The sequence below is a fragment of the Lygodium microphyllum genome, chromosome 29 (genome assembly GCF_053477565.2).
Source record: "Lygodium microphyllum isolate KBCC chromosome 29, Lygodium_microphyllum_v1.1.10, whole genome shotgun sequence".
In the NCBI taxonomy this organism is placed as follows: Eukaryota; Viridiplantae; Streptophyta; class Polypodiopsida; order Schizaeales; family Lygodiaceae; genus Lygodium; species Lygodium microphyllum.
In genome coordinates, this window is record NC_141163.1 from 72,299,847 (window position 1) to 72,311,292 (window position 11,446).

An 11,446-nucleotide genomic window follows, 5' to 3' on the forward strand; every position below is an offset into this window, starting at 1 on the left:
TGTAGAAAACTTCATATTTTGGAGATGGAAATTGAGTGAGAAGAACCATTATCATGTCCTCTAATGAAATTGTTGGCAGTAAATCTAGACCCAAAGCCAAAGGAGGTTTAAAGCAAAGTCAAAGGCTAGTGCTAGGGATACTTTCCTTATTTATGGAGCTTCATGGGCATATTATTATCAATCAAGATCATTACACCCATGCACATTGTGCCATGATCCACAATTGTATTTTTGGCACCTACAACTATTGCATGGGTTGTGTACATGGAACATGTAATTGCAATAGCATAGGCTAGGCCCAAATAGGCTAAGATATAAGCATGCACCAAGCAATGACTAGCCAAGGACCCACAAAGTGGGTAGGACACCCAAGAGAGGGTGAAAATTCTAATTCATAGTTGTGAAAATTCTAAAATGTAAACCGGGCACCATCCTAAGAAGGGGTTTAGCCTTAACTCTAATTTGGTCTCTATAAGAGTGGGACATCTTAGTTATAATCATCCTTGTATACATTTATGCTATGGAAGCTCTATTACTGTAACTATTGAGCATTCATTTTCTTTTTCTATTCTATCATCTTGTCTCAATTTTTGAGAGGGAAGAAGAGAGAGTGAGATGTGTGTTGAGTGAGGAACATGGGATAGTGAAGCTTTATATATTCTTCTTGCTTTTCTTCTTCTTTTTTCTATTCACAATAAGAGGAATGAATTTAAAGCTATGTGTGAAGTTGTGAGATTGTGAGAGAGTGAAGGACTGGCATGAAGACACTCTTCTCCATCTTCTTTTTTACCTTTTTCTTCTCATGATCTAGGCATAATTGGTGGTAGATGGAAGCATTGATGACATTCAATCTTGTTACTTGGATCATGGAACCATGTATGAGCCTTCAAGTTTTGGGACTGAAATGTGAGAAGGTAAGATAGGTAAGCTCACTAAATCTCAAAGAATCTAGTCTCATGTTCTTGCTTTTAGGGAAGAGAGAAGGGTGCATGGTTAGTTTTGGCAAAGTGCTAAGAATACAAGGCGAGAGATTGTGACTTTTTTAAAAATGAAGAAACTTGACGTTTTTAATGCCATGATTCAATCACCTTAGGTAGTGGTTGAGTCCATGATCATTGTCCAATCCACTCCCGCTTACTTACCCCTTATGGTTGAGTTACCCATCATCTAGTCACATTGCATCGTGTCATGTCATGTTGTGTTGTGATGTGTTAGAGAGGGGGGGGTATGTTATGTTGGGGAAAGGGGGAGGGGGAAGTGTGGCATCGCGTCGTGTTGTGCTATGTTGGGGGTGCAGGAGGGGGGGGATGTCACATGATGTTGGGAAAGGGGGAGGGGGGCGAGTCACACCACATCACGTCACATCGTGTCGTGCCGTGATGTGTTGGGGGGGAGGGATGTCACATTATGTTGGGGAAAGGGGGAGGGGGACGCGTCACATCGTGCCATGCTATAGTGGTTGGACATTTCAAACTTATGGTCAATCCAAGTTGTCATTGTGTCATTCAATTCCATGATGTACAATGTTATCATCAAGTTTGTGGACTATTGTCAAGATTGTGGCAATCATCATCACGTCCCAAGTAGTTCTATCGAGCGATCACTAAGTCATCATTATCAACATTGTGTGTCAAGTCTCTTGCCTATGGTCAAAGTCTTTTGGCCATGGTTGAGTCTTCAACCCTATGGCTAAGTTGGTCATCAAATCATGATCATAGAATGCTATGTCATTTAGTAAGGCATGTATGTCTTCAAGTGTTGATAGCAACATTTGTCAAAGCGATATATGGCAGTCAAGTCATCATGTCCATCAATGAGCCAATCTTCATAGGTAATCATCACAATCATGAAGTTGTTGCATCCACCTAATTGTGTACATTGGCTTGTAAGTTTATAGCCACTAAGGTGAGATGAGGATTGTTCATTAGGGTGTTCATCACATGCCACGTGGTCAAGTGACTCGAGTGTCACTTGATGACACATGTGTTAGGTAGTCAACTTAATCACATAGATGTAGCCAACTTAAGACATAGTTCATGGCATAGTCATATAGATCAAAATTTAGTCACAGAAGTCATAGGTTGGTCACTTAAACATATTGGATTAGGTTATATTAGTCACATTGGTTGCATACACACATAGGTTAGTCACAATTACTAGGTTAATCATGACCTAACTAGGTTAATCACACTAAATCATTGGATAGACACAATACTTCATATGTATGATAGTGTCACCATACTTAGCCTCATGTATGACTTAAGATGTGTCACCTTTCCACAATAAGATTTAGGTAGGCATCATTCATGTGCATTATTCCCACCAAGATCCACAAAAGTAGGCTATGGGGACAATCTTATTATCTGCCTAATGAACATCAAGCAACAAGACAGAGTGCATGTAAGTTTATATGTCCAAATTGAGAGGGTTATACAAGAGAATATCACTCATAGAAAAACCAATCACCGAAGCTGTCGTGAAGGATTTCATTCAACAACATCCACAATGAAAAGATCTATGAGGCATTAGTTGGGAACTCAATCCTTATTATTCAAGGGAAATCTCACCATTTGGAAAAGATGGATTGATGAAAGTGACAAGACCCAGACTAGTAAGGAGAATTCACAAAATCCTATGCCTAGATTCCCATGTACCCTTGCACTTGGTGCTCTAGGAGTTTCCATGTTTTGGGAGGTGTTGAAAAACAAGCAATTCTACTTATGGAAGCCTTTGGTGATTCCATGAGAAGAGGTATTATCAATATACAAATTAGTGTTGTTATCATGAACCAAGACGTGCTTAAGACATGGGTAAACCCTCCGATTGGGCTTCTACATTTCAATCTCACATCATCACACTGATGGTTCCAAGGCACACCCTCTGCGAGTATTGAAGGATTGGTCAATGAAGATTGTTGGTGTCCTATTTTTTTTCACATTTGTGCTCATCAAGGGAGTTGACTATGGCTTATTGCTTGGTCATCCATGGATGGGCAATACATGACTCGTCGAAGAGTGGTGTAGTCTTCTTAGAAAATCAAATTAAGTCCATGCATATTGAAATGAATAGCTGGATGTTAACCCCAAAGTCGAGATGGCAAAAAAAGGAAGGAAAAAGCAGAAAAAACATGGAAAAAGAGCAAAGATACGTAGGCGACCTCCAAAGCTAAGCCGGGGCAAAAAACACAATTTTAAATGAAGGGCGCCTCAAAAAACTCGAAAAACTCTTGTAAAAGAGTGCCAGGCTCCCTCCTGTGCCAATTGTAAAACACTAGACGGGTGTAGGCTAGAGACATAAGGCTAGAAGAGGGAAATGGAAAAAAGACCTTGCCACAAGGGCCGGTCATGTAAAAAAGGGATGGGTGCCCATGGGATTTTAGGGTTTGTATATATAAAGTTCAAAAAGTGAATAAGAGCTCATTCTTTGGTGTGTGGCTAACAAGAGTCTTCTTCTTCTTCTCTTCTCCTCATCTTCTTGATTGTGCGTGCTCTTGAGAGAGGGAGTGTGAGAGTGTGAGGGAGTGAGTGTGTGAGAGTGAGGGATCAAGAGGGTGAAGCTCTTCACCATCTCCTCTTCTCTTCTTCTCTTCTCTTCTCTTTTCTTGCACGCGCGACTATGGAGGATGGAGCTTGGAGATGGAGGAGGCTTGAGGATGCTTGAGCTCACATCTAGGATCGCGGAGCTACCGAGGTGTGTGAGAGAGGAGGCAACTCGTATCGGCATCAAGGTAAGCTCACTACACTCATAGGATCGACGGCGCGTTGGCTAGGTGAGAGATAGCCATTAGAGCTCGCTTGAAACACTTGAAGCAATAAGCGGTCCGTGGGTCTTGGTGGTTGAGCGAAAGCTCCCACATTTTGGTTCCGTTGTCGGGACAAACGGATTCAAGCTTGAGCACTTGGGCGCCTCATATCGAGCGTCGAAGTAAGGGATTCATCCCCGAAACGGAGCTTGAGATAGGTAGCAAGTTTGGGTGTTTTTTATCTTCAAAACAAGTATTTTGAGATATTTTGTTTGTTGGATGATTGGGAAACATGGAGAAATTATTTTTAGTTTTTTGCTTTCGATTCTTGTTGCATTTAGAGTAGGTTAGGATTAGGAAATCGCACCGGAGAAGAGTAGGGTTTACTGTTGCAAAGCAGGGCAAAATAGGGCACAGATCGTGCAAAACTTAGTAAAAAGCTCGCTTTTGAGGCCTAAGATCGACAAGTGAGTGATTGGGGGCACCAACACCATACCCGAGAAGGGGCATAAGAGCCAGGAGGCCAAGGGAGAGCTCATTTGTGACCATTTCAGTGAGAGAGAAAGAGAGAGAGAGAGAGAGAGAGCTATCGCACTATTCGATCCAATCGCACCATCGACGAGCCTACCGCTCTATTTAGGTATATGAATCCCTTCCCCTATCCCCCTAGATAGGATCTGGAGGTTTGTGATTGCTATGATTGAGTAAATCGCAAGAAACGAGCGAAATCAAACTCTCGTTGTCGACGCTGCACCGCTTCGGTCCATCCAAGCGATGACTTCAGGGCCGAGTCCCAAAATCGGCCCTCGACCCTTTTGTATTTGGCCCACTCGGCCCAGACCTACTCGGCTCGTCCGAGTCGACCATTCGGACCATTCGGCCCTCGGTCGTCCGAGCCAAACCGTCCGAGCCATAGGATTCGGCCCTCGACCACATGTCATATTCGGCCCTTGGCCCAAGTGCCTCGGCCTGTCCGAGTGACCCCGTCCAAGTGACTTCATCCGAGTCTGTGCCTCGGCCCGTTCGAGTCTACCCTGTCCGAGTCCTAAATTCAGCCCTTGGCCCATGTACCTCGGCCTGTCCGAGTGACCCACTCGGACCTTGCAATTCGGACCAGCTGGGCCAAGTGAAACTTTTTATCAAATTCTCAGAAATTTAGCCTGACCCGGCTGGAGCTCAGTAGCGCAAACTGTCGAAAGTCCTTCTAACGATCAGAACTTGATTCTCGCACATGGAATAGACGGAATCGTAGGGAGCAGCCGCTTGGCAGCTTAAAGTAGGCAGCAGCGAGACCTAGAGACCTAGACGCAAAGCGCTGAGTAGTTAAAACCTGATTGGCCAATAACAAACGAGGCAACATACTAGAAAGACCCTGAACCCTATCAAGGTGGCCAGAAAATTGACCCCAACAAGCCTATCAGGCCCGAAACAAAGTGAGAGTGCATAAGACGCTTCGAGGTTGTTGCTGCACTCACCTTGAATTTCCGCACTTGAATGCACTTAAAGAAATTGAAAGCCTGGTTGAGCACAAGTGCATGAGGAGCGACAGCACGTTGAGTGACCATAAATTGAGGATTGTATTCAATAACTGAAGGAACTCACTCAGATAAATCACTCAAGGAACCCACCAATAGGAGAGGACCCAAGACATAGACAAACCATCAACGCACAAAGTAGGACCAAGCAGGTGGCGTCAACGATGTCGAATTGACAAATCTACTCAGCCTGATCGATAGCTTGGCGGAGCACGACAACATGACTATGGCAGAAGAAGACTCAGAACATAGGTCTAATGAGGAACTCGACTTAAACGTCTTCCCGGAGACTATTCAGCAGCTAGTCAACGGCTACGATGCACTCGCCCAATACAAGCACCGCGGTAGGACGGTAGACGCTATCATCGTAGACCTAGAAGAAGAGAGAAAACTAGCCTGCAAGGCTTTGCAAAGCATAGTCGAATACAATAGGGACCAACAGGCTAGGAGCCAAAGGCAAAGCACGGAGTTGCGTGAGATACAGCAAGTGCTAAACTTAGCAGGAAGAAACCGAATAGATCACGAGAGAGCCCTAGAAGGAGACTTGACGTTGAGCGAGCTTCTCATGAAGTGGCTGCTAGATAACACGGCAGCAGAGCAAAGTGCTGTAGTACTAGCGACATCTCTGCTCGCAAGATTAGGAGCGAGCCAAGGCTCAAAGAGCCAATCTAAAATCCCTATCGTTGCCAAGCAACTCGACAAATACCAACCCCACGACGATCCATACAGTTTTGTAGAGCAGTTTGAGCAAGTCTACGAAGCCAACGGCCTCAACGACCTGACTCAGCGCTCTCAAGCGTTCGGGCTCTGCTTAGGTGACAAGGGAAGGACTTGGTATACAAGCCTAGATGCCACAGAACAAGCCAACTTCAGTGGCCTCAAGGATCTCTTCATTAAGAGATTTGCTGAGCCTGGATACTCCGAGAATCTGCTAGTAGGCTTGATGAACGTCAAGCAGAAAGAGAAGGAGGACATTCGCGACTATGTAACCCACGTGAGGAGTCTCTTCAAGAGAATCCCTATGGTCGAGCGACCGACTGAAAGAGCAGTTTTGACTGTATTCATCAGCAGAATTCGAGATGAGGAGTTATATAAGGCTTTGGCAGGCAATCCGAGCTTGCAGCGAGATGCGCTAGCTAGAGTGTTTGAGGAATCCATCAGAGTCGATGATCAGCTGAAGGAGCAGAGCTCCAAGAGCACGAACCTAGAAGAGACCAACTCGCAAAGCTCAGAGAGAGCGTCAGCCTCTAGTGAGCGATCGATCCCAGTATCCCAAGATAAGGGGAAGGCCAAAGACTTGGCTGATGTAAAGATGGAGCTAGCCAGGTTACAAGACATGTTGAGACGATCAACGCGCCCACATGTCCAATGTGTGTACTGTGGCAGAAACCACTTACTAGCCGAGTGTCAAGACCCTAGGTCAAGACCTTGTGCTAACTGCGGTAGGTTCGGTCATGATGACGTGCATTGTAGATTACCAAGAAGACTTCCGTACTCGCAACCCTACGGCCAGCCCTACCTAGCGAATAGGCCGCAGCCATTCTTCGGAAGGGGAGCCCCATTAGCCCTTCCTACGCCTTACAACATTAAGCCAGCTGTTCCCAGGATGGACATAAACCCTACTGGCATACCCAGACCACCTGGTCCTTACGTGACCCATCCACCGAGTGACGCTCCAGTCCACTACGTGGAAGAACCAAATGAGGAAGAAACTTGCATATGCCCTTACATTTCACATGACGATGAGGGCAACGCTGTCCTCATGGATTATCGCCCCGTGCCAGTGATGGCGTTAGGGAGAGGACGAGGTAGAGATCTAGGAGGGCAGACGCAGGAGCCAATCACCTGCTAGACTTGTGGTCACCCAGGTCATGTCTCATCACGCTGCCTTGAAAGGGAGCAGCAAAACAGACAAGGCCGACCAAAGGTGTGCTGAGTGCGGAATCACTCATCTCTTCGTCGATTGCCCAAAGTGAAAGCCGTCTTCTAGCTCAGCCAACGTACCATCTGTCCCATTGGGGTTGTTTGGAGTCGAGAACCTCGATGGGGAGACGACACCTATTCCATTACGGGTCATGACCCGTGCCCAAACAAAGCAGGCTGGCATATCACTGCCAGGACCTAGCAACCTTGACGCAACTTCAATAGGGAAGAAAAGTCACAGGCGGAAGAAGAAGAGATCGGAAGCTAAAATCGAACTAAAAACAGAGAGTGCTACAACTCTGCCTGCTGGAAGGAAGGTCTATGACGTAGAGGCAGAGACTTCATCCCCTAAGATGGCCGAAAAGGGAAGTGCTAAGGTAGGGGAATACCCGCATCCTAAGCGACAGTTAGAGGCCATAGAAAAAGTGAAGGAATGGGTGAAGGAGGCTCAAGAGCATCTAAAAGATGCTGAGCCCATCATAGAAGACGAGATCGATGATCTCTCCAGCATAAGCATGCCAATCTCACCTCCTCAACCAAAGTCGAGAGAAGCAACTGCACCACAAGCAGTGCCGCTAGGGCCAAGCCTTGCTGCTACAGGGCCGCGGATCAGTCACAGCCATTGGTCAGGACGATCCAAGTTAGGAGAGAGACAAGCACCCAACGATCTCCTGACCACGTTGGTGACTACCCCTGTAACACTTAGCTTGGGAGATCTACTTAGGCAGTATCCCACCCTATGGCAAGATCTTAAGCAGTGGGTTGAAGCTTCACGAGAGCAGGTCACAGCAGACCCTCATGACCATGATGCAGAGATGCAAATACCGAGTTTGACGCTGCAGTCTATGCCTAAATCCTTACCTTTTAGCTCTAGGCAATACAACGAGAAAGGGAATCGTGGACACGGGAGTTGGGGTTAGTGTGCTTAGCCACGCGGTGCTTCAGATCCGCGTGTCGAAACTGCTAGGTTTAATGTCACATTAGCAAATGGCATGAGAGTCAAGCCATTCGGGGTGCTTAAGAATTGGCCAGTGAAGATCGCAGGTGTCCAATTCTCTATGGACTTTATAGTCATGAAGGGAGTGGACTACGATATCCTATTAGGCCGACCCTGGATGCGCAATGCTAGAGTCATCGAAGATTGGGGTAATGGCTTGATCTTCCTTGGCAATAGAACGGACATCGTGAGAATAGAGATGGACACTTGGAAGACCTTACCAGTCGACTTAGATGCCATCTCTACCATGCTCAAGGGTAACTCCCAGGTCAAGAAGTCCTACGGGCTCTTGACCAAGTATATCCCATGCCTAGAGGACGAGCGAGATAGGATGCATGTTCTCGCTACAATCGACCTGCCGTTCTCTAATCACGAGGCGTATGAGCAAGCCATCAAAACAATCGGCAAGTCTAACGACACACCCTCCACACCAGTCTGCATGATGGCAGGAACCCTTCGGGGGAAACCTAAACCTGTCAACTTCCAAGTCCCAACCAACAAAAGGGAACTCCAGGAGATACTGGAATACTTAACGGACAAGCTAGCTGGCAATCTAGCTGCTAACTTCAAACCACTCCAGGATCTCCTAGATGAATCCAAGTCGCAATGGACCAGAGTGCATGACTTAAACCTCATGTATAATTGGGCCCTAGTTCCTAACCAATGACAAGAGATATACCAAGCCCTAGGAGACGACGAGCTGTCTGACAGAGAGGACTCTAACGACGAATACGAAGATTGCCAATCCTTCAGCGGAGCGACGAAAGCGAGGGTGAGGTAGACACCGTGGAGTATGACACTAAGGGGCAAGAAATAGAGCAAATACGGGCAAACTCCAAGCTGCAGAAAAAGAGTATCTTCAGGATAGAGCGAGGAGTCATGCTCATGGAATGTGATCATGCCTGTTTGGAACACGTAGGGGCCATAGATCTTGAGCAAGCAGGCCTAGCCCAGCTAGGAATGACATCAGTGCTTAGGACAGAGTCGCCGTCTGAACTACGCCCACCAGGGGAGACCACCTCTTCTAGTGACGGCGGGGAGTTCAACTCTGAGTCGGAGATTAGTTTGGATAGTGATCCAGAAATCCCTAGGCCGCCCACGGCCAGACGCATCAAGGGGGATCTACCCGTCCACCTGAGGCACAGACAATTAAGGCGGAAAAAAGCAAAACAATCGAGGGATACACAAACGGAAGAACAACAAAAACCGCAGGACCTCCCTAAACAATTTACGAAATTCAAAAAAGGGGATAGGGTGGTAGTTCTGTTAGGTGCCAAGCGTCAAGGGCAAATAAGTGAACCGATTGAGGGACCAGCCAAGGTCAAGGAGATGAACCTAGCCCAGGAAGGGAAAACACCCTGAGTAGTCTTCATCGCCGATGACTTGACTGAGGAAGAAGAAACGAGTCTTATCGCTCTCTTACAAGAGTACATAGACGTGCTCACCTTGTCCTTAGAAGAGCTTAAGGGGGTAGATCCGAGTGTCGTGACTCACAACATACCCATGATGCCAGACGCAACGCCGGTCAAGCAGCGACTGTACCCTATGAATCCAAAACACGCTCACGCTGTCAAAGAGGAGATCGATAGCTAATGAGAGCGGGATTCATTTACGAAATTGAACACACAAACTGGGTATCACCCATAGTCATCGTGATGAAGAAGAATGGAAAAATCTGAGTGTGCGTCAATTACAAGAAAGTGAACTCTGCTACTAAGAGAGACAACTATCCATTGTCGTACACCGAGCACATGCTTGAGAGAGTGGCGAGCAAGGAAGCCTACAATTTTCTGGACAGCTTCTCAGGGTACAACCAGGTGCAAGTGTATCCTACGGACAGGCACAAGACTGCCTTCGCCACTGAGTGGGGTGTCTTTGCTTACATAGTCATGCCCTTCGGGTTGACTAATTCCCCTGCCACCTTCCAACGCCTCATGTGCACCATCCTTAAAGACATGCTTCGCAAGGATTTGGAAGTCTTTGTTGACAGCCTCTATGTCCACTCGACCTGGATCGAACACTTAGACAAACTCCACACAGTCTTTGAGCGGTGTCGCTTATATCGTCTCTCCTTGAACCCCTTAAAGTGCCAGTTTTGGGTAAAGCATGGATGCATCTTAGGGCACGTGGTGTCGAAGAACGGCATTGCCACTGACTTCTTGAAAGTCAGGGTTATTGTCGACCTTCCACCCCCAATCAACTACAAGGGAGTTCAATGCTTCCTAGGCCATACGGGGTACTATCGACGGTTTATACTGAACTATGCATTGATCACCAGACCCTTGTACAAGCTACTGATCGTCTTCGAATGGACCAAGACATGCCAACGAGCATATGAAGAGTTGAAAAAGGCTCTAACCACAGCACCAATTCTACAAGCCCCAAATTGGACCATTACTTTCCATGTGCATATCGATGCTTCTAAGTTTGCCATGGGGGCAGTGTTGTGCCAACCTGGTGAACACAACTTAGACTATCCAGTGAGCTTTGCTAGCAGACAACTCACTGAGATGGAAATGAACTACTTGACGACAGAAAGAGAAGGGTTAGCCATGGTGTTTGCTGTGAAGAAATTCCGGCACTATTTATTGGCCACACCTTTTACCTTTTTTGTGGACCATCAAGCCCTGCTCTATCTAGTAAACAAACCTTGCGCTATAGGACGCATAGCTCGGTGGCTCCTTCTGCTCTTGGAATTCGACTTCTCTATGGTTGTACGAAAAGGAAAATAGCACTACATGGCTGACCATATGTCACGTATCCCCACGGGAGAAGCCACTGGACAAGGTATCATTGATGAATTACCCGACGCCCATCTCTTTAACCTGTCTAGCGAGAGAAATTTATTCAAGGCTTATCTAATGCCATATTGGGCAGATGACATAGTCCATGTGCTTGAACACGAACTGCCTAATCGATCGATAGAAAAAGCCCGACTTAGGCTATTAATCCTTAAGATCCAACCCTATCAGCTGATCGTATGCCAACTCTATAGGCTGGGGCAAGACGAATTGCTGCGTAGGTGCGTATGCAAACATGAGATGCATGATGTGCTCTTAGAGGCGCACAGTGGCATTGTTGGAGGGCACTTTAGCGAAGACACGACAGCACGAAAAGTATTGCAATCTCAACTGTGGTGGCCCACGCTTTTCTGTGATGCAACCCGATTCGTTAAGCATTGTGACGAGTGCCAATGGACAAAAGTCCCTATTCGCAAGGATCAGATGGAGTTGACCCCTGTTATTGCAT